The sequence below is a fragment of the Cryptomeria japonica genome, chromosome 11, assembly GCF_030272615.1.
Source record: "Cryptomeria japonica chromosome 11, Sugi_1.0, whole genome shotgun sequence".
NCBI lineage: Eukaryota > Viridiplantae > Streptophyta > Pinopsida > Cupressales > Cupressaceae > Cryptomeria > Cryptomeria japonica.
The window spans coordinates 567,281,057-567,305,516 of NC_081415.1; the positions used below are offsets into that span (position 1 = coordinate 567,281,057).

Sequence of the window (24,460 nt, forward strand, 5' to 3'; positions counted from 1 at the left end):
AATTTATTAATTGCATAAACAATTGCCAATAATTATTTTTCAATTGTGGTGTAGTTCATTTTAGTTGGATTGAGATTCTTATTGATCTAGTAGATTTCATGCATTGCTCTAGACTCATCCTTTTGACCAAGGACCATTTCAATTGTTGGATTGGATGCATCAACGTGAATATGAAATGGTTGTTGCCACATTGGTACATTTATAACAACAGAAATTGTCAAGGCTTGTTTAATGGATTCAAAAGAGTCTTGATAGTCTTTTGTCGAAGTGAATTTTGTATCTTTCTTAAAATAAATCTCCCATAATAACCTGCATGGCCCAAAAAAATCCTTATATTAGTTTTATTCTAGGGTATTGGGATTGACTGAATAACTTCTACCCTTATAGGGTCTATCGTGACTCCTTGAGAGATGTGATGACCCAAGACAATGCCCTGCATCATCATTAATAAAATATTTTCATGATTCAAGGATAATTTGTGGTCTTTACATATCTTCAATATTTGGTTTAGACAACTCAATGCCTCTTCATAAGCTTTCCCATAGATAGTGAAATCATCCATGTACACTTCCACACATGCTGTTGAGTCTAGTAAAATGCCCTGGATAGCTTGTTGAAAAGTAGAAAGTGCATTAAAGAGTCCAAAGAGTAGGGGGTAAATGCATGAACCTATCTCACACTTTAAGCCAAATATGGGTAGTCCGGTCGGACTTAGTCTGAATAGACTACACCCAGGTTGCGTGGCCCTGAAATGGTGTCAGGAGTCCGACCGGACTATCAGTTATATAAACTGGTATTTTCCCCAGTGACCCCCATTTGCACCCTAAGGAGCTGTGGGAGTTTGGCCAGACTCACAAGGAGCTTATTTCCAGTGACCATTTTTCCAGGAAGATTCATTTTTTTTTCTTGTTTTTTGGTTTTGTATTTGAAATTTAAAAAATTAATATATTTATTGCTATAGTTATACCTAGAAAAATGTGAAAACCGGCACTATGAAACTATTAAAAAATTATGCACGTATACCTATTAAATAGTTAAAAAAAATATCCTATTAATTATGCATGTACACTACACATGAAAAATAAATCCTCGGACTCATACAAAGACATAGACACATACACCTATACACACACCCACACCCATACAGAGACTTCTGTGCACATACACACATATACACATACAGATGTATACATAGTTGTACTTGTGTGTGCATGGGTATGTGCGCGTATGTTTGTTTGTATGTATGTACATATGTGTATATGTATGCATGTGTGTATATGTGTGTGTATGTATGTATGCATGCATGTGTATGTGATGTGTATGTCTGTATGGGTATATGTGTGTATGTGAGTGTATGTATGTGTTTATGTATTTATGTGTGTTTATGTGTGTATACACAAACACATACATACACATACACACACATACATATATATACACACACACACACATAAACATACATGCACGCATACATACATACATACATACATACATACATACATACATACATACATACATGTTATATACATACATACATACATCGACATGCATATATATATATATAAACATACATACATTCATACACACATGCACACACATTCATGTACATACACATACACACATACATACATACACTTACATACATACATACACACATACATACATACACTTACATACATACATACACACATGCACACATAAACACACATACATATGCATATACACATACATACATACACACACATACACTCGCATGCACACATACACACATACACATACACATGCATGCATTGTATCCATACACATACACACATACGTGCACATGTACACACACATACATGCATATCTACATACATACATACATGCATACATGTACGCATGTATGTATGTATTTACATATGCATGTATGTGTGTGTATGTGCATGTATGTATATGTATGTATATATATGTATGTGTGTATGTGGGTGTATGTGTGTGTGTACATGTATTTGTATATACATGTGTATTTATGTGTACATGTGTGTATGTATGTATGTAGGTATAGTATGTGTGTGTATGCACATGTTTGTGTGTATGTTTATGTATATGTGTATGTGTATCATGTACATGTATTTAATTTTACTATTTCTTTAAAGTAAATTATATATGTATATGTGTATGTGTATGTGTATGTGTATGTGTATGTGTATGTGTATGTGTATGTGTATGTGTATGTATATGTGTATGTGTATGTGTTGGTATTTTGGTATGGTTTTGTCATTGATGTCAACACCTACTAACACTTATCAACTCTGACACTTTGGTGAATCAGCAACATTCACCGACAAGCAAATAACTCATGCACAGTCACCGATATCTGGTACACTGGCAGGATATAATGATCACCGACACTTAGAATGGCATGGAAAACACTTGGTTATGTCAAAGACATTGTTTGGACACTTTGTCTTGAAGAATTGTTTAGTGGCATATTCGTATTAGCATATTTGTTGTTACCGGCAAATAGGTCCAGGTTATACACTGATAGGCTTATCTTTTCTAGATCAGCATGGCACGCTATGGAGATGATTTATTATTGTTGTAAATGCATTAAGCCAACATGTTGAATTAGTTATTGCATCGGGCATTAATTTATTTGTAAATTGATTTTATTGTAACATCCTTTAGAGCCAACCTACTATAATTGGTCCTATGTTATGATATAAATGTAAAATCTTATTTGTAAGATTGATAGTCGAATACGAAAAAGGATTGTGTGAAGGTATATGCAAGAATAAGAAGAGCTATACATGCAGACATCATTTGAAGGTTGAAGGAAGGTTTTAGTGAAGACAATCAAAACTACACCGGTACTGAATCCAGCATAGAAGATGCTAATTTAAGAAGTACATTCTTATTGGATCTAACCATCCAATTGTAGTCAGTGTGACTCCTATTTTGTGTTTGAGCATTGAGCTCTAGGTGCTTGGCTTTTCTGCATGTGCAGACCCCATTTGTATACACTTACTATTTGTAGTAGTATCATCTGATTGTGGGTAAGTTTTCACACCGTGGTTTTTCCCCTTACAGGGTTTCCACATACAAATATTGGTGTTATGTGTTATGGATGACTTTGTCTTTTTGTTTCATGCATTAATCTTTACTGGTATTGCACTTAACTGATAAATCTGTCCACCGGTATAAAAGACTAGTTTACTGGTATTAAGCAATAAGTTGGTTAAGTTGTTTTTGATTTGAATTTATTTGACAACTGATTTAGCCCCCCCCCCCCTCTCAGTTGTCTCCAGGACCTAATAGTATGTGTATGTGTATGTTAATGTAGATGTGTATGTGTATGTGTATGTGTATGTGTATGTGTATGTGTATGTGTATGTGTATGTGTATGTGTATGTGTATGTGTATGTGTATGTGTATGTGTATGTGTATGTGTATGTGTATGTGTATGTGTATGTGTATGTGTATGTGTATGTACACATTTATTTAATTTTAATGTTTCTTTAAAGTAATTTGTATCAAATGTTTCAATTACTTCCAATTGTACTTTAAATTACAATTGTATATCATTTTTAAATATGTTTGAATTAGTTTAAAATAGTATTCAAAATTAGTTTAAATTTTTTTAAATAGTTTTGCATAAATATTTTTAAAATTTTTTACTTTTATAATTATGTACATACAGATATTTTTGACATGGCTGATCAGGCATCAAATGGCAGAGTTCATCACGAGGGCACTAACTAGACATCTAGACAATCTGGTTGAATGCATTCTAGTGATAGTGATGTCAAGGCTCAACTTTTTTCTGAAACCACTTAGGCCCTCTAGCATGCACTAGACCATCTTGTGTCCAAATTAGATTTTTCCACAACCCGACCTAACAAAGAAAGGGCAAATATTATTAGGGATGAGTTACTGCATATGATTGACACTATTCGGACATATAATCCTTACGGTGAAATAAGAAGGCATGAGTAGGGATGTATCTTCTACACAGGTCCATACTATGTTCCCCCATTATCAAAGTCCGAGACAATGTAAGATTAGAGGATATTTAGTTGCCAGATGCACCGATCCAGTTGTGTCACCATTCATTTTTCCTAGATGGTTGGCAACTCATCATATGTGGCCACAAAAGGATGAGTTGCCACTTTATTTTTGCAAACAATTGTTAGCAGAGTTTCATATGGGCTTAGACATTGATTATACATCTATACCAGTGAATGTTGGGTAGGGGAGAGGGAGACTCATTGATAAATTTAGATGACTTGATGTACTAGTGCTCGTTAATAAACATGTATTAGTTGGTCCAAACCTTTAGGTTCTACCAAAATGTTTGGAGTTATCACAGGAATTAGATGCAACAACTGATAATGTCAGGCGACAAATCTATTCTAGCATTGCATAGATTGCCACTCAGGTTGACTAGATGACATCTAATCATGTTGGGAGATATTTGTTGCGATCGCAGGATACCATTCCATAGGCTACATAGGCGACATCTAGTAGTGGTGTTGATCCTTATGCACATGTAGATATACCATCTCCATTTGATGTTGCACGGTAGAGAGAGGTTGATCCTTTGCAGTAGATGAATACATTGTTATTTAGTGATTTATTGGATTCATATACACTTCTTTCTTTGATTATTGAGATCCCACTCGAGGATGTACTAGCACGGGTGAGACAACATGTACAAGGAGGTGGATCTAGGAGCCATGGTGGTAGATAATGCCACAATCATATGGGGAGAGAGGTGGGAATTCTCGTGCATCCTACAACCCATCCACCACATACATCAGTTGATCCCACACCTCCTCCTCAGCCTACACTAGGCAATGAGACACCTGAGCCACCACGACCTACACTGCTACCGCTTACTACTTTTATAGCTCCTGCTTGATCTCATGGTCACTATACCATTCTACTTATTGACATTTTAGAGGATAAATCATTGTATATAGATGTTGACCATGTGTCATTCCATTCATTTGAGGTCAGCAGGATTGGGAGAGCCTTCGATTCTCGTGAGGTACACATTGTTTTTTTGTAAGGTCATATTATTTATTTAATTTTAAATAGTGAATTTCAACTTGAAAATTATTAACACAATTTGAATTTTGAATTATATATAGAGTCCTATTACAGTAGAGACATTAGTATATTTGTAGCCTCCTTCTGCTCCTACACATGGTCATAGTCAGGTACACATTTTTTTTCTTTCTGTAAGGTCATAGTATTTAATTGATTTTAAATAGTGGATTTAAACTTAAAAATCATTAGTTAACACAATTTTAATTTTAAATTATATATGATCCAGGTTCCTAGACCACGTTTGAGTTCTTCATCTCGGATACCTGTGGCCCATGCACACTCTGGTGGTGCAGATGATGGATCAGACCAGGTAAAATTTTCATGTACTTATGTTGCAGTAAAATTTGCATACTTATAGTTAGATAATATTTGTATGTTCTTATAGATACATGTTCTTGCGTGTACATTCTTTTTCAAGGCCAACATTCAGGACATGGATCAGTGGAGGGTCGACCGACTTAGTTTATGCATTATCATTATTTGATGAGATTATTTGTACAATGCATGTATTTTTTTTTACATATATGTATTTGACACTTGTTTGATGAGATTATATACATATCGAACACTTGTACATATTTTTTTATGTATCTAACACTTGTACATATCGGACACACTTGTTTGATGAGATTACTTGTTTGTTTATTACATGTGTCTATGTGTCTATGTTATATTTTATAATTAGTTGTCTTGCTTGTTGTCTTGCTTGTTGAATTATTAATTATTTTTGATAACGGTAAATGAGTTTTACAAGGACCTGAAATCTAAACTTTTACAACTGTCAACCAACTGCCAAACCAACAAGAAACAACAGCAAAACAGGGGAGCAACCCCAAACAAAAATAAAAACAAAAGAAACATAGACAAACAAGCCAAAGCAAAAAAAGCTCTCACTTCAGCGAGAGCACTACATCTTTGTTCTTTTGGATGGAAATCCTATTCATTTCCTCAAGCTCCTCCAAGATGAATTTGGAGGTACCCTTGTTGTTGATTTTGCTCCAGGTTCGGGAACTGGGTCCCGTGGTTTTTTTGTCTTTAGAAGCCACATCATCTCCTCCAAGATCTTTCACCGGGTCACTGTGGAAGGATCTATAGGTAGCAACCATGTCATTAATCTTTTCAAGACCCTCAATGCTATTGTTCATGACTTCCTTACTAATGTCAACTAGGTTTTTGAGATTTTTCTTAATCTCAGCCATGGATTGTTCCACCTTATCAATCCTTTGTTCTTGGTTACATTTCATTACCTCAACATTCTAAGAGAGTTTTTGATTCATGATCATGAGTTTTTCTTTGACCCCCATTTTGAGGGTGTCAATTTCATGCTCGACCCATTTCCAACAATACTCCTAGCTTTTGGTGGCTTCCATGACAATATTCATCAGACTACCATCCTTTCCCTAATTATATTTTTGGACATTGATAGGGATGTCCAGTTTAATCCCTTGGTCCATAATATTCGGGCTATGATCCTTTCCCACCATCTTTTTCTTTTTGGTGAGGGGTTTGGCCTTGGAGATCAGCCTGTTGTTGGTTTTGTATTTACTAGTCGCCCATCTGGGGGGATTCTTACTATCGAGTGTCTTAGGAGTGACCATCTTTTCCTTTTCATCCATAGGTTCGTATTCAGGGTCATGAAAAGGAAGCCCACTATCTTCCAGGTCTATCTTTCAATCAGATACATCTTGGACATCCATTTGCAGGCCAATCTTAGCAAGCGAGGGCACAATTTTAAGGGATTTGGCATGTTCCATGATAAGGACAATAAGTCCCTCATGAAGAATAGAGTTGTTAGGGTTTTCAAGGTGCTTTTTCCAGGCTATTCTCAAGGGAGGAGGCAAGATAGTAGGGAACAAAGATAATTTTACTATGATGAAAATGATTTAGGATAGTGAAATGGTAGGAGAAGATGCTTGCATACCTTCCATCTAGGGTGATATACCTCATTATAAACTATGCCAGGTTAGCCCATGGGGCCATGTGGTCTTTTCTATAATAGCCGCCATGGGCCATCTTGGTGACTCTGGAGCACAGCTTGTCTCTGTCAAAGAAACTCGGCAGGTCCTCCTCCCTAGTTTTTCTATCCCTATAAAACCTTCATCCAGTCATAACCAGACCAGTGACCATCACCACCAAAGTTTCATCAATCTGATAATCGACAACATAAACCCTGAGAATCCCTTTTTTCCATCCATCTAGGTAGGAGACAAGACCACCATTGATGACTTCCTGCTAGACACCTCTATTCTTATTTGACTTCTCACAAGTAGAGGGCTCTTGTCTATTCTTATCCCCTCCCATTATGCTCCTAATTGCCAGATAATAGGAGAAGGGGCTCACTATCGCCAACCAGTCGCAGAAAATGGGCCACACCAAAAGGATATCAGAACAATAGCAGAAAAACCACACAATGAGATAGGAAATCTAGTTGCCAATGAGGTTTCTAGACTTTTGATTAGGGAAAACCAAAAAGAGTCATTTCCATATCAACTCAGTCATGTCATAATGAGGGATCATTGATTAACATAGTAATCATTACATGTCAGATCATACAAAGTTTTAGGGAAAGCATCCCTGCTACTGCACTAGTTGGTTGCCAGGTATCCCACTGCCAGATTGGCTAGTAGATCCGCTGCCTTATTGCCTTCCAGGTATATGTTTAAGATTTTGAAATCTGTCAGTTCATTAATTATATTTCAGCTCTCCTTGACCAGGCTGGCAATCGCCCAGCTAGGATCTGTGCAACCACTCATGTAGTTGACATTGTTTAGTGAGTCAGACTCGAGACACACTTTAGTAAACACCTCTCTTTTAGCCATGTGTAGCCCAATGTGGGCAGCACTAGCTTCTATGTAGTGGTTAGTCTGGGTGCCCAGGGGAGCGCCACCACGGAAACCAGCGCAAGGGTCTGATTCCTAGCCACTACCCCCCACCCAGTCAGTCCTGAATGTCCTTTATCTGCCCCATCCACATTGATTTTGATTCAACCCATAGGGGGAGGATGCCATACAACATTTTTTCTGCACTTCTTTGTTTTTTGGACTAGTTTAGCAATGTTCCAATCAATTTGCCACCAATTGATAGTATCACAATCCTCCTAGAGAGTAGGAATGGGGGAGTCATTCTTTTTGTTGGGGCAAGAGTGGAGAAAGTTCTCATTGATAGAATTGTGAATTCTAACAACCACAACAAAAGGAGTTTCCAAGTCCCTAAAAACTCTATTGTTTCTTTCTTTCCAGATGTCCCAGGCAATATGAGGCAAAGATAAATTCCAAAGAATACCTAAGCCTGATTATCAGAAGGGCATTTCCATTCAAACCACATTCCTTGAGTAGAAACAAGGAAGACCTAGGTAATGTTCCAAATTTTATAGAAGTGATTCCAGATATCTTTGGCATAGGTGCAATGCAACAGTAGATGGCCAACATTTTCCTCTACTTATTTCCAAAGAAAACATCTATTAGAGAGAGGAATACCTCTTCTGCAAATATTATCGATGGTAGAGATCTTTCCCTCCATAAACAACTAGAAAAAGATGTTAATTTTAGGAATTAGGAGTTTGTTCCGAATACCCACCTAATAGGGGGGGAGAAGAATCTAGAGATGAACTTATAGGCATCAAGAAATTTTAACTTCCCAGAAGAGGAGAAGTTCCAAAACACTTCATCCTCCCAAAACTTGATCCTGGTACCATTACCTAGCATCCATTTGCAGCCATGCAAGATAACTTTGGAGGAGCCAAATAAATTGCTCCAGAAATTAGAAACCACGTTGGGGAGCTCATAAGTTTCCAGAGTGTTTTGGATATCAGGAATGTGGTACTTAAGTTTGAATATATCAGTCCATTCATTAGTCTCCTTAAGACATCTCCATAGCTACTTGGATATTAGGGCTTTATTGAAGTCTCTCAAATTATGGATATCTAGACCTCCCATGAGTTTGGGCAAGCAAACTTGATTCCAAGATACAAGGTGTCATCTAATTTTTTATTTAGTTCCAGTCCATAATTTGTTTTTGAATTCTTTCTAATTTATCTATGATTTTAATTGGGATTTTGAATAGACACATAGCATAAACCAGAAGGATCTGAAGTGAGATTTTGAGTAATTGGAGCTTACCATCTTGACTTAGCGAAGAACCTTTCCATCTAGCCAATTTGTTCTATAATTTGCTATAATATTCTCCCAAAAAGAGTCAGGACTCGGGCCCTGGCAGAGGGGAAGCCCCAAATAGGAATCAGGAAAAGTTCCAATTTTGTAGCTAATAATCGAGGCAATCTTAACTTTAATGTTCTTAGGGGTGTTAAAGAAGAAGATGGAGCTTTTAGCAAGTGGGGGCCTGAGAGGACGACCGAAGGTCCATAGTATTCCCATTTATAACCTCCCTCTGAATTATTTTTCTAAGAGATTCACTCATCAGAATGAAAAGGAAAGGAGATAGAGGATCCCCTTGTTGAATGCCCCTAGACCTCGAGAAAAACTAGAGGTAGATCCATTAATCAACACAGATAATTTTGGGGTGGAAACACATTTCTCAATAATCTAGATGAAGTTATCTCCAAATCCAAAGGCCTTGAGGATTCTGAGGAGGAAGCACCAAAATAACTCTATCAAAAGCTTTTCACAGGTAAAGTTTCAGGAGAAAACATAGTTTTTTGTTAATACAAAGGGAGTGGATGTTCTCATGAACCACAATAGCAGAATCTAGGATCTGCCCCCTAGGCACAAACCCATTTTGATGTTTAGAGATTGAGGGGATGAAAATCTTAAGCCTAAGCACAAGAATCTTGGTGAATATTTTATAAATAGAATTGAAAAGGCTAACAGGTCTAAAATCTTGAAAAGAGAAGGTGCCATATTTCTTTGGGATGAGGACTAGGAAGGTGGCATTCAGTTCCTTCAGGAGAGAGTGGGATCCAAAAAATTCTTGAGAAGCAGCGACGACATCAGAGAAGATAACATGCCAAAAGTTTTGAATGAAAATAAGAGGGAAACCATCAGGTCACGAGACCTTGTTACCTTCAAAAGAGAAAACAACATTGCAAACTTCTTTAGGGGAGGGGATTATGGTAAGCTCCAAGTTCATTTCCCTAGAGATAATGGAGGGAATTTGCTGCAAGATTTCAATCTGAGCTGAAGGATGAAGAGGATCGTTCACAAAAAGGAGTTTGGAGAAAAAATTGATGGTTTCATAACAAATCTCATCATGCTTATCAACCCCTCTGTACCCAATCTGAATTTTGTTTATTCTGCTGGTAGGCATGTGCTTAAGAGTCATCATATGGAAGAAATTAGTGTTTTTGTTGCCTCTTTTGAGCCATAAGGCTCTAGATCTCTGCTTCCAAAATTCTTCTTCTCTGGAGATGATATCATGTAATTTGGTCAAACTATCAATTTCTTTATTTGAGACATCAATATTGAACCCGTAAGCTTGGATATGCTCTTGAACCTCCACAAGTTCCAGTTTGAGCTTCTCTTTATCTTTGAAGATGTTGCCAAAAGTGGATTTTTTCCAGCATTGGATATTAGACTTAACATTGGAGAGCTTCTTAGCTATACAAAACACAGTCCTTCCCTGGATATCAATATTTCACCACTCGAAAATTTTATCTTGGATTTCCAGGCCATGAGCAACATTTTCTCAAATCTCATGGGGTATGCCTTTCTATCAAATAATGGAAAGACTGAGTGGCAAATGGGGAAGTGATCTGATCCAACACGGGCTAAAGCATTGAGTCTGTAGGAGGCCAGACAAAGCCAATCTGAAGAAATAAGACCCCTATCAAGCTTGACCTGAATAAGTTCCTCCCCGCTGTGTCTATTAGACCAAGTGAATTTAGCCCCAATAACATCAAGATCTAAAAGGCTCAAAGAGTTGATCATGTCAGCCAAGTCCTGTCTACTATCAATAGAAATTGGTAAACCACCAGATTTTTCTAGATTACAAAGAGCAGTATTGAAATCACCTAGAAGGATCCATTTTTCATTAGGGAAGAGAGATCTAGCAAGGAAAATGGAAGACCATAGAGATTTTCTAGCTAATCTCCCATTAGGAGCATAGATGTTGGAAATGACCTAGGAGGACCCATCTTTAAGATTAAAGAATATAGTAGCAATTATTAGTTGGTTATTTGATTTAGTTAATTGAATTGTTGATTTTATTTAGTTAGTTGAATTATTGATTTAGTTATTAAATTAATCAAATCAATTTAAATCAAAAAGTGATTCAAATCAATTAATCAAATCAATTCAATTCAATGAATTAATCAAATTAATTCAAATCAATTCAAATCAATTAATCAAATCAAATCAATTCAATTCAATGAATTAATTAAATTAATTCAAATCAATTAATCAAGTCAATTCAAACCAATGAATTATTAAATTAATTAGTTAGTTGAATTGTTAATTATTGATTTGATTTAGTTAGTTTTATTGTTGATTTAATTATTAAATTAATCAAATCAATTCAAATCAAAAAGTGATTCAAATCAATTAATCGAATCAAATCAATTCAATTCAATGAATTAATAAAATTAATTCAAATCAATTAATCAAATGAATTCACTGAATTAATCAAATGAATTCACCGAATTAATAAAATTAATTCAAATCAATTAGTTAAATAAAATCAATTCAATTCAATGAATTAATCAAATTAATTCAAATCAATTAATCAAATGAATTCATTGAATTAATCAAATCAATCAATTCAATTAATTAATCAAAGAAATTAATCGAATCAATTCAAACCAATTCAATGAATTAATCAAACTAATTCAAATCAATTAATCAAATCAATTCAAACCAATTCAATGACTTACTCAAACTAATTGAAATCAATTAATCAAATTAATTCAAATCAATTCAAATCAATTCAAAGAATTAATCAAACTAATTAAAATCAATTAATCAGTTCAAGGAATTAATGCAATGAGTTAATCAATCCAATTAATTAACCAATGCAACAAATAAATCAATTAGTGATTCTAATCAATCCAAATAATTAATTAAATCAATTCAATTAAGTGATTCAAATACCTCCAATGATTTAATGAAATGAAATCAAATTATTTATTCAAATCAATTAATTAATTCAATTCAACTAAGTGATTCAAATCAATATAAGATAGCATGCAACAAATTAACTCAAATTGTGCAAATTTTGATTTCAAAGCAATTGCAACAAATAAACTCAAATGTACATCTATATATATGTTGCAAAAAATAACTCAAATTTGCATGTCTGTACATATGTATAGCAATCCAAAATAGAGCTTGAATGTACATACACATTGAGTGTATAGCAATCCAAAAAAGAACTCAAATGTATGTATACATATATATGCATATATAGACATGTATCATGGTAAAAAAAATACACGAGTTCACTTGTTCTAATAAATTAAGTGAGCTCATATCAAACTCTTCCTCTTTCTTGCTCTGTTGTTTTTCAATGGAAACATCAATTCTATTGGAGGCAACCTGCCATCAGATGGCATTCCTAGGCAAAATCTCTAATAAGTGCCTGCAATCGGTTATTTCCTCAAACCACCCTTTGATTCTGCACTGTGTTAAAATAATTTTGGGGAAGGAATTCCTAAATGCATACCATAGATACAGAGCCAATGCAGACACCCCGACTTTCTTCCTAGCTATGCTGTTCTATATGAGGATTAGATAACAAAAGGTGAATCTTCTCACCGAAATGGTGGTCGAGCACCTCTTTCTTGGGGAAATTGATGCAATTTTTGACAATGTCAATGACAATTTGAGATTACCCTTCCCTCAAAATTATTATATTAGTTTGGGTAATGGTGTGGAGGTGTGGAAAAAGGTGATTGTAAACTCTCTTGACTTCAATGCCTTGGAGGCTTCCTAGCCTGTTATTAATAGAAATATTGAGTTCCTCTACAAGATTGCTAGTATACTACCAGGCTTCACGGCTACCGGGAGTTGTACCTTTATCTAGGAGGAAGGGATTTTGGGTAGAGAAGACATTGGCATTATGGCCAATGGTTACATAGTTGAAGGAAACTCTTGGGGTCATGGCCACAATGAAGAGTGGATTCTAGAAGATTTCCGCCACCCTTGGGAAAAAGTGGAAGCATTGGCTCATGCTGCTTGCAGGAATGACTCCCTGGTAATTTTGGATGCAGCCGCTGCTCCTGCTGTTGGTGATGAGGACCCAGGCTCAAGCGATGAACAATCTTGAATGTATTGACCTCATCGGCCCATGCTATGACCCTCTTTGGTTTTCCATCAATATTTTGTTCTCCTCTCGTTCTCTCTTTTTTCTATCTTGTTAGGATCTTTGCCAGCTTGGGTGGCCTTTTTGTTCACTATTGGAGCATTGGTAGGGGGTTTTCTTACTAGTTAATTCCCTCTATGGCTCTTTTTGAACCAGGTATGTATTTCATAATTTTGATTAATACAAGGGTGCTGCCCCTCTACAGCTATTAATCTATTAAAAAAAAAAAATAAATATGGACCCTCTCTATCTTTTACTGTCTGTAATATCCTTTCATGATCTTCTATAGGCAACCACCACTTTTGGGAGATACAAACTCTTTTTCTTAAGTTATAAAATGTAATCTTGTTGCTATAACTAAATGACTATATTGCAAAACTTTTTGGCTGGGCATGTATTCAGTAAATGTAACACCATTGTTATCTATCTTCGTTTGTTGATAATAACTACCTTCAATAATGATGGATCTAGTGGGATATTGTTCCCCATCAACATCTTCCACTGATTTTGACAACTTACATTTTGGTTTTGTGCATCATAGTAGGTAATAGTCAACACCTTCTACATTGTTAGGATCTGCAAGAACAACAAAAATATCACTCGTATACGGCAAAATACAAACAATTAAATTATAAAGTGTATGGTAGAGTGTAAAAATAATTCATATTGAATTAAAATTTAAACAAAGTACATGAAAAACTATAAGTATATTTAAATAAAATGCAAGTGTACCTCACACAACTAAATCAGAAACCCGTTCATAATCAACTGAATATATAGGATCATGAATATCTACAATGTCACTATCTTCAAAAGGAGGCATTGTGACAAATTGTTTCATCTTCCATTCTGAAGCAAATCCATCTCTAATATTTTGACATTGTTGAATATCTACATTGTTTTCAATGCAATCAACACAAAAACATGATTTTTATCTAACCTGGATCTTAAGAGGTTTTCTATGTCATGTAGTCATCACTTGATGAAAACTTCTAATGCCATTAATTGTTTGGCAATGATGATCGATCAAAATATTTAACTTCCCCAAAATAGCATTTTTTGTACGTTGTGTCACGTGCACCAAAATGATTTTTGCACCATTCTACTATCTCACTTGAATTTTGTATGTTGTTACCTCCAAGTTTATATTGGCAAAGTGCACACTGCACACAAGCTCTTGCTCCATCATGCTCTCCTTGTCCATGTCCACCCTAAAAAAAGTTCCACAAAAACTTTAGGCCATATTTAGCATGTTGTTGTTGTTAGACAAATCAGATAACTGGAGGACAACTAAGACGGGGGGTGAATCAGTTGTCAACATATTATAGAACTTTAAGCATTAAAACCTTATTACTAGAATACATAAACCAAATACTGGAACAATAGATATAATATTTAAGCGCAAATATAGCCATAGAACTTTTACCAACCATCCATTAAAGCTAACACTGCGAATGTCATAGGACATAGAACATCCTCATCAGATGTTTCGTTGACTAGCATCAGAATTTCGAGGGCACCTAGGAGTCTTCTGACAGCGGCCATGACTGCTCATCCAGTAAGAGAATGTTGTCAGGCATACAAAATCCTCGTCGGATGTTTCCTGGGTGGACGTCAGAATTCCAATGACAATTGGGACTCTTTCGATGGTAGCCATGACCACTCAATCGGTGAAAGAATGTCAACAGGCATACAACATCCTTGTCAGATCTTTCTTGGGTGGACATCAGAATTTTGACACCCATCCAGTGAGAGAAACCCATACGACATACAACATCCCCGTTAGATGTTTCCTTGACTAGCGTCGAAATTCTGACAGCACCTAGGACTCTTCCGACGACAGCCATGACCGCTCATCCGGCGAGATAATTCTGTCAGGCATACAATATCCTCGTCGGATGTGTCCTGGGTGCAAGTCAGAATTATGACACCCGTTTGATGAGAGAATTCCATAGGACATACAACATTCTTGTCAGATGTTTCTTTGACTATCGTTGAAATTCCCATGGCACCCAGGACTCTTCTGACGACGGCCATGACCGCTCATCCGGTGAGAGAATGTGGTCAGTTATACAAAATCCTCATCAAATGTTTCTTGGGTGGACGTCAAAATTAAGACAACACCCGAGACTCTTTCGACGACAGTCATGACTCCTCATCCAGTGAGAGAATGTCGTCGGGCATACAACATCCTTGTTGGATGTTTCTTGGGTCGACGTAAAAATTTTCACACCTGTCTGACAAGAGAATGTCATAGGACATACAACATCCTCATCAGATGTTTCATTGACTGGCATCAAAATTTACAGATGATAACCTCTTATTAAATGTAGAAAATATCAATGAAGCAATTTAGCTGAAAATGCTCTTGGAATCCTTTGGGAAGGCCTCAAGCCAAATTATGAAGAAAGAAAAAAGAAAAAACTTCTTCTCTAGCCCTACCCCCTTAAAGGTTAAGATCCAAATAATTTAGAATTGTAAAAGGGGCACTCTTCCTTGTACTCACTTGGGCATCCCAATTGATAGAGGATTGAGGAACTCAAAACTTTGGGATCCTCTAAAGTTAAAGCTAGATTAGAATATTAACTCCTAGAAAGGGAAATGGCGCTCATGGGCTGGTAGCATGGTAACGCTCCAAGTAGGATGGTAATACCTCACCGTTGGTGCAAATTCCTTCATCATTGAAAATATGAGAAACTTCTTCTCACAAAACACTGAAGAAAAACATAAAATTTCTCTAATTGCATGGGATAAAATCATCAAACCCAAGTCCATAGGGGTCTAGAAATAAAAAATCTTCACTTGCAGAACAAAGCCTTGGGAGCTAAACTAGTTTGGAAGTTCATTAAAGATCCTAAAGAATTACGGGTGAGGATAATGGTAAAAGAATGCCTTATAGATGGGGTTTGTCTAAATCTTCTAAGATCAAATTCTCATCCAGAGGGATCTAGGACCTGGAATTTCATTGTCACATGCAAAATTTTAGTTGCAAACTCTTTGTCTTGGGATATCCATGATGGATCCTCTAGCCTTTTCTGGGAGGACTCATGGGGAGGATATCCAAGCATTGACAACTCTCTCGATATTCTAACAGCTAAGCATTGGCTTAAACAGCATTGGGGATCTCTAGTTAGTGATTATTTGGTTTTGGATAGGGCTACTAGAATGCAAGGATAAAGCTGGAATCAATTGGAGGGATTGGCTTTTCCTACTATTGAAATCAACTAGCTATTAGAAATCATTAGAGCAAGAAATATTAATCCTAGAAGAGGGAAATATTATCTTATATGGGCTTGTTCTAAAATAGGATAATATAATGCTAAAGATGGCTATGGGGTTCTAGCAAAATTTGGGAATCAAGAGGAACGAGATATTCCACTAAAACTATTTTAGAGTAGCGAGATTATCCCAAAAGAAGAAAACTTTCCATGGTTGGCTTTCAAAAAGAGGATCCTCACAGCACAAAGATTCACTAAAATAGGCTATGAAGGGCCCTCAAGATGCATTTTGTGCAAATCTCAAGGAGAAATAGTAGACAATCTCCTTTTAAACTGCCCATTTTCCTTAAAAAGTTGGCGATAGTTTTGTACAAAACTTGGGTGTATAACAATCTTCCCTAATTATATAGTCACTCTTTTTCAATGTTAGCCACTTCCTTCTAAGGAAAGCACTTTAAGTCATATTTGTGAAATCTCTCCTACTTGCCTTGTTAAAGGAATCAAAGTGTTATTGATGACAAAGCAAGAATATTTGAATCAGTTTTATCCTCAATTGAAACATGAATTATCGAGGCCGTAAATTGCAAACTTGCCTTCTCAACAAATTCTAGCAAAACAATTTCTACTTGGGATGACAGTATAAGAAAAAAATGGCAAGGGATCAAGATTCCTCCTTCCTTTGGGAGAAACCCTAGTGCATGAAAGGATGCTATATGGTCTCCCCCTAAACAGGGTTGGTTCAAGCTAAAATTTGATGGAGCCTCCAAAGTAAACCCAGGTGCTTCATGTATAGGATATGTGATTAGAGATCATATAGGAACAGTAATTGGAAAGATGGCCATGTCACTGCCACCAGATACTAACAATATAAGAGGATACAAAGCTTTGCTCATAGGCTTACTTTATGCCACAAACATGGGATATGAAACCTCATATTAGAGGAAGACTCAGAGATATCAATCAATGCAATTAAATCAAGAAGAACCCCAAACTAGCGGCTATAGGCGATTTTGGATAGCATAACTGATATTTTGATCAAATTAGAGCAATATGAGGCTAAACATGTCTACAAAGAGGCTAACATAGAAGCAAACTCTCTCTCAAAAATTGTAGCAAAAGGCCTTTCTTTACATTGGTTGGAGAAGGACATCATTAATCATGGATAAAGTTACAAATAGTATATCAACATTCCTCAGTAGTGGATTCTTGTTTTCATATGTCAGACATAAAAAATTTTTGCCATCTTGGTCTAAATGGCTATCATTTCAAATTCAAACTTTTCCGCCAGCTTTCCAAAAGTGAAATTGTCACGTCAACTATGACATCATCTTATTTTGGCCTTTCTAAAAGAATTTTTTCCCACTTTCATCTTGAAAAGACAGCCTACGATCTGCTATCATTGCAAGTATGAGGCATGCGCTATCCATTGGAAAGAGCACAACTTTTTAGCCTCAAGATTTTACATGATGCTAGACAGATATCCCTTGCCACCTTTGCAAGAGAATTCATTGCAAGCCATTTTGTATTAAGTGCATGTTGAAGAGAATGTTTATTAGCTTTTATTTGGCTTCCTCCACAAGACTATCAACAAGATTCTCTCTGCAACCATCTTCAAAGAAGCTAAAGCTACTACAGGTTTCTAAGTGATGTCTAGGGAGTTGTCGTTCGGGTTTAAAATGAGTGTCTTCTCAACACCATTCTCATGCTTCGAAGCGGATACCCCCATCTCTCTCTTTGCCTCAACCCAACAAGTCTCTTTCAGACAAATCATAGACCTGAGATTGAAGAGGCTCCTCTTAGTTCCTGAGCCAACAGTCATCCTTGTTGTTAAGCTCAGTCTTGGTAGTGGGCATATCAGCAACAATACGAACATTTCATCCTAGTTTTTCACCTCGTTGATGGACCTCAAGCTTCATAAACAGGAAGTATGGAACCTCACTAGACGACTCTTCCCAGGTGACATCTTGCTTGAATTTCAATAAGTCCTAAACAAAGTGCGACATGATTCTGGCACTCCGTGTCCGAGTGAGAGAATCCTCTTCAATATCCCGTGAAAGATGATTAAATTCTATCCTTTTTAGCTAGACTTGACGGGAAAGGACTTACAAAAGCATAAATCCTTTGCTGGCATGGCCCTCTAGTTTTTAAAATGGAGGTTTCTGGGGGACAATCCAGAGCACACGGACAGGGAAGAAGAATTTCTAGAATTTGATAGACTCAATGGTGTTCTGCCTCCCAAAATAGAAGCAGAGGGTCCCTAAGCAGAGCAGAGTAGGTGAGGTAGTGGTCGAGGTACCAGTCGTGCTTCTGGTCGAGAAAGGTGTCATCCTCCACGAAGGGTTCTCGGAAGAGGTTGTGCCCCAATGCCTCTGGCCATGCCTCAAAGAGAGGATTAAACAGATAGGTTTTCAGTTATTCTATTTTTTTTTTAGGCCGCTACAGAGCACATAGTTGGCTCTTTTTTATTTCTTTGTTAATTTTAAACTTACAAAGAAACTTTACCGTAGCATTAGAGTTATAAATTTAAAAAAGCGTTAAATAGATTTTATGAAAGGGATAAATGATTTGTAATCAACACTCAAATCCCACTCTGACTTCAGAGAATTTTAGGGTTTTGGATGTGGTTTTCTCTTTCTGTGCATACTCATGGACATAGCTTTATTTTCACAATGTTTAGCACTTACTGGGCCATTTTAGAAATTTGTGGTTTCTTAATGTAAATTCTCTTTAAAATCAATATATTATTCTAGCTTTGCCTTTTATCAACCAAGGAAAAACAAACCCAGATTCAGCAATTACTCTAGATAAGATTCTCAGATTTCTAGCAAGTCATTCCCTTAGTTTTTTTGTAACCACAAGAATAGAAAGCCTGAGAGGATCTATGGTATGAATCCTCTGTACAAATACCATGTGTAGAACAAGGATGGTCTGTCCTTGGCACCACTAACCTTGATGAACTAGGACAAGGTGTTCATAGACACTTGACATTATCTTAAGGATGTTGTTGTTGAAGGGAGCCAACCATTCACCAAGGCACATGGGCTGAATGCATTTGAGTACCCTACCAAAGACCAGAGATTTAATAGGGTTTTTAATAGGGCTATGGATGAGCACTCTACACTTATGATAGGGAGGATTCTGGAGACATATGAGGGTTTTAAGGATTTGGAGGAGCTGGTGGATGTAGGAGGTGGAGTTGGGTCTACTCTCAATCTTATAGTTTCCAAGTACCCCGTATAAGGGGAGTGAATTTTGATCAACCTCATGTTGTGGCAGATTCTCCTCAGTTTCCGGGTGAGTGTTCTCCAATGGAATATTAGTTTACTACTGAATTCAGGACCAAAACCCATGGTTTCTAGAGATCTAGGGACACCTGCAGGCAGTTAGTGATTGCTTAGATTAATAGTGAAAAGAGATATGACATCTTTTAAGCTAGGATTTTGGTTGGAATGTTTTTCCGTAGTAAAATCCCTTTTGTGATGATTTTTATTTTATTTTAGGGGTTACACATGTTGGGGGAGATATGTTCAACAACGTACCTAGATAGTCAATCTACTTGTTTAAATAGCTCATTAATATTTTTGCCAGCTATATTTTTATTTTTATTATGTTTATTGAACTTGTTCATTTGTGGAAAAATGTATACTTAGCTACCCCAGTGATTCTTCTTTATAATTCTCTTCAGATGCAATTTTCAAGGAAATCTTCTATGAATCATACATTTTTGGTTCATCTTTTCTTTATGTTGTATGAGATTTGATTGTGGTAATTTTTTTATGTTTTAGATCAAATTTTATGATCTATAGTTTGATTTCCGACACTTTTTCATTCGTTTGCTTTCTGTATCTTGATAATGGATTCTGAAATTTGACCCAAAACTTAAGAAAAGCTCAGAATCAAATAGAAGACTGGAAGTTATGTCTGTGATTATGCAATATTGTTGAAAAACTCAGATCAGCTGAAGGCAGAGATTGGCAGTAGTTCTTGTAGTGGATTTGATTTTTCCAGTGGCTGTAGAGACCTCTTCCTATGCCAAGCAAACATTTCATGTAGATCTTTGTATGTTGGCATTTAACCCAGTTGGAAAAGAGCGTATAGAGGAGGAGTTCAAATACCTTGCAAAATAAATAGGGTTTGCAGGAGGTATGAAGCCAATTTGTTGTGTTAATGGATTCTAGGTTATTGAGTTCCATAAATGATCTCATTATTTCAAAAACGCCCCCATCAAAAGTGATTGTGTTATCCACTATTTATGTTGGTCATTAGGCATGAGTTGTGTGGTTGTTTGCTAATGGTAGTAGGTGAAATGGCCCCACGTGATACCTAAATATTTATCTTCTTTCTTCCAAATGGTAATTAATACCGAAGTAGTATAGCCTAATTGGCATATTGTATATTGCAATTAATTATGAGATATTATCAACATGGAAGGGGTTGAGTTTAATTAGTGTGTATGATAACAGGCAATATCATTATTTTCTTATAAATATATGGTGCTAAAGTGTATTTTGTCTTTTAAAGAATAGGGATCTTAATATTTTTATAATTTGGTTGAATCTATAAAATTTATATAAGAAAGAAAAATATTTTTTTTGTAGAAATTTCTTTTTAATTTAGAAGTAGCTTATGCAATTATAAAGATGGAAAATACGTACTTAACACTTTTAAATTTTATTTTTTGACATTTTTTCTCAATAAGCATAGCTTTAATTGTTTTTAATGAACATAGAGTGTTAATCATCTCCAATTTACCTCATCCCATTTGAACATGAACCTTAACACATTTGAATTGCTTTCTTCCATTCACCGTCAATGTTTCTACCATCAAATACCTCTCTCTCTCTCTCTCTCTCTCTCTCTCTCTCTCTCTCTCTCTCTCTCTCTCTCTCTCTCTCTCTCTCTCTCTCTCTCTCTCTCTCTCTCTCTCTCTCTCGATGCAGTTTTGGAGGAAATCTTCTATGAATCATACATTTTTGGTTTATCTTTTCTTTATATTTTCTCAGATTTGATTTTGGTAATTTTTTTATATTTCAGATCAAACTTTATGATCTATAGTTTGATTTCTGGCACTTTCTTATTCTTTTGCTTTCTGCTTCTTGATAATGGATTCTGAAATTTCACCCAAAACTTAAGAAAATATCAGAATCAAATAGAAGACTGGAAATTATGTTTGTGATTATGCAATATTGTTGGAAAACCCAGATCAGCTGAAGCCAGAGATAGGTCGTAGTTCTTATAGTGGATTCCATTTTGCCAGTGGTTGCAGATCTTTGCATGTTGCCATTCAACCTAATTAGAAAAGAGCGTACAGAGGAGGAGTTCAAAGACCTTGCAAAAGAAACAGGATTTGTAGGAGGTGTAAAGCCAATTTGTGGTGTTAATGGAGTTTGGGTTATTGAGTTCCTGAAATGATCTCATTATTTTGAAAATGCCCCATCAAAAGTGACTACGTTATCCACTATATATGTTGGCCATTAGGCATGAGTTGTGTGGTTGTTTGCTAATGGTAGTAGGTGAAATGGCCCCACCTGATACCTAAATATGTATTTTCTTGCTTCCAAATGGTAATTAATACCAAAGTAGTTGACCCTAATTGGCATATTGTATATTTCAATTAATTATAAGATATTATCAACATTTAAGGGGTTGAGTTTAATTAGTGTGTATCATAATAGGAAATATCATTATTTTCTTATAAATAGATTTTGCTAAAGTGTATTTGGTCTTTTTAAGAATAGGGATCTTATTATTTATATAATTTGGTTGTATCTATAAAATTTATCTAAGAAAGAAAAATATTTTTTTTGTAGAAATTTCTTTTTAATTTAGAAGTAGCTTATGTAATTATAAAGATGGAAAATACATAATTAAAACTGTAAAAAAAAAAATTGGCATTTTTTCTCAATAAGCATAGCTTTAATTGTTTTTAATGAACATAGAGTGTGAATCATCTCCAATTTTTCTCCTCCCATTTGAACATGAACCTTGTCACATTTGAATTGCTTTCTTCCATTCACCATCAATGTTTCTACCATTAAATACTAGCTTTAATTGTTTTTAATGAACATAGAGTGTGAATCATCTCCAATTTTTCTCCTCCCATTTGAACATGAACCCTGTCACATTTGAATTGCTTTCTTCCATTCACCATCAATGTTTCTACCATTAAATACTTACATCTCTCTCTCTCTCTCTCTCTCTCTCTCTCTCTCTCTCTCTCTCTCTCTCTCTCTCTCTCTCTCTCTCTCTCTCTCTCTCTCTCTCTCTCTCTCTCTCTCTCTTCTTATAGACACAATTGGACATCTTACCATCTCCAATTTCAAACTTTTCTTTTCTCACCACAACACTTTCCTTTTTCTACCCCAAAAGCTTAATTCACCTCCAATGATCTAAGAAGCTTAAAAGACATCTCTCTCTCACTCTCTCTCTCTCTCTCTCTCTCTCTCTCTCTCTCTCTCTCTCTCTCTCTCTCTCTCTCTCTCTCTCTCTCTCTCTCTCTCTCTCTTGTCTGCACACACTTGAATATAAGACCACATCTGAGCATATGAGATATTGTTGAATCGACCCAAGGAATTGATTACTATAGATCTCTCTTCTCCTGTTTTCCTTTTTCTTCTTCTCTTCCTTATCCTCTTCTTCTTTCTTCTTTTCCTCTTCCTTATTTCTCTTCTCATCTTCATCCTTCTTCTTTTCCTCTTCCTTCTTTCTCTTGTCCTCTTCATCCCTCTTTTTCTTCTCCTCCACTTGCTTCTTTTCTTCTTCGTTTTTGTCCTCTGCTTCCTTTTGCTTTTCTACCTGTTTTGCCTGCTTCTCCTGCCCTGTTGCTTCTGTTAGTGAGTCCTGAGCAACATCCTCTACATCCAAAGCATCGACATCAATGGTGTTTGTAGGTTCAACAACCAGATTTCCTTCATCATAAAACACTTCGTCCGGTATTGATATTGTCGGTTCTTGCTCAGCCTTCTTATTGGCTTGTAGCACTTTGTGTGTATGAACCGTAGTTGTCATATGTAGATGAGTGTCCTTTTTGACATCGTCAAATCTTCCTTCCTATAACCAAAGTCTTCTTCTTTTGGTGAAGAAGAGTCCTTTATTCTAATTGATGACATCAAATAGCTCTGAATTGGATAGGTCGGGTAAGTGTTGAGCAAAAACTTTCTCCTTAATTTCTTGTTCCTTCTCTATGGCAATGCACCATTTATTGTCTAAGGACTTATACATAGAATCCAATGTCTCAGATCTAATTTTTGAAGGCAACCGGTCATTAGCACATAAATACCTTATAACTTCTTGCTCTACTTCTTCCTATTCTTCATCATTAAAATTATCAAAATGATCTACCAAATCATTTAACAATTTTCTCCTAATATTCTTAATTGTTCTTCAACAATGTGTCAAAGGTTTGTAGGAAGAAATGTCAATATTTACTGGTGTAGATGATGCCGGTTCAATCTTTGTCTTTTTCCTTGTTTGCCTAGTCTTCTTAGGTGGTTCTTCTGACACAGTTTCTTTTGAGTTAGGTGAATTTCTTTTTGTCTTCCACTTCCTCTTGAAGACTTTTGCTGGTGCCGCTTCCGGTTTCCTCTTGATTGGTGACCACTTGGTCACTTTGGAACTGGCTGCAATAACTGGTGCCGATGCTGAAAGCACTACCTTTCCTTTCTTTTCTAAGGGTTTTGTAACCAATGTAACTCTTTCTAAATAAATGTTGGTTCTCTTTTCCTTAGAATCAAGGGGTGAGGTGATTAGGGTGGAAGCATACCCATCCAACATATAATTCATTACCTCATAGCCCATAGGCTCTAATTCTTCCTATCTAGGCTCAACGGCCTCCATTAAGCATTCATCCACTTTGATGGTGAAGTAGATGTCCCGTTCATATCTCTTGGCTATGTCACTAG

The 24,460-nt window shown here is 36.1% G+C and overlaps 1 pseudogene; it reads left to right on the forward strand.

Moving 5' to 3' along the window:
• The window catches only part of LOC131027766 (caffeic acid 3-O-methyltransferase-like), a 46,835-nt pseudogene extending 26,729 nt beyond the window's left edge, over positions 1–20,106 (forward strand).
• The last annotated feature ends 4,354 nt before the right edge of the window (positions 20,107–24,460 follow it).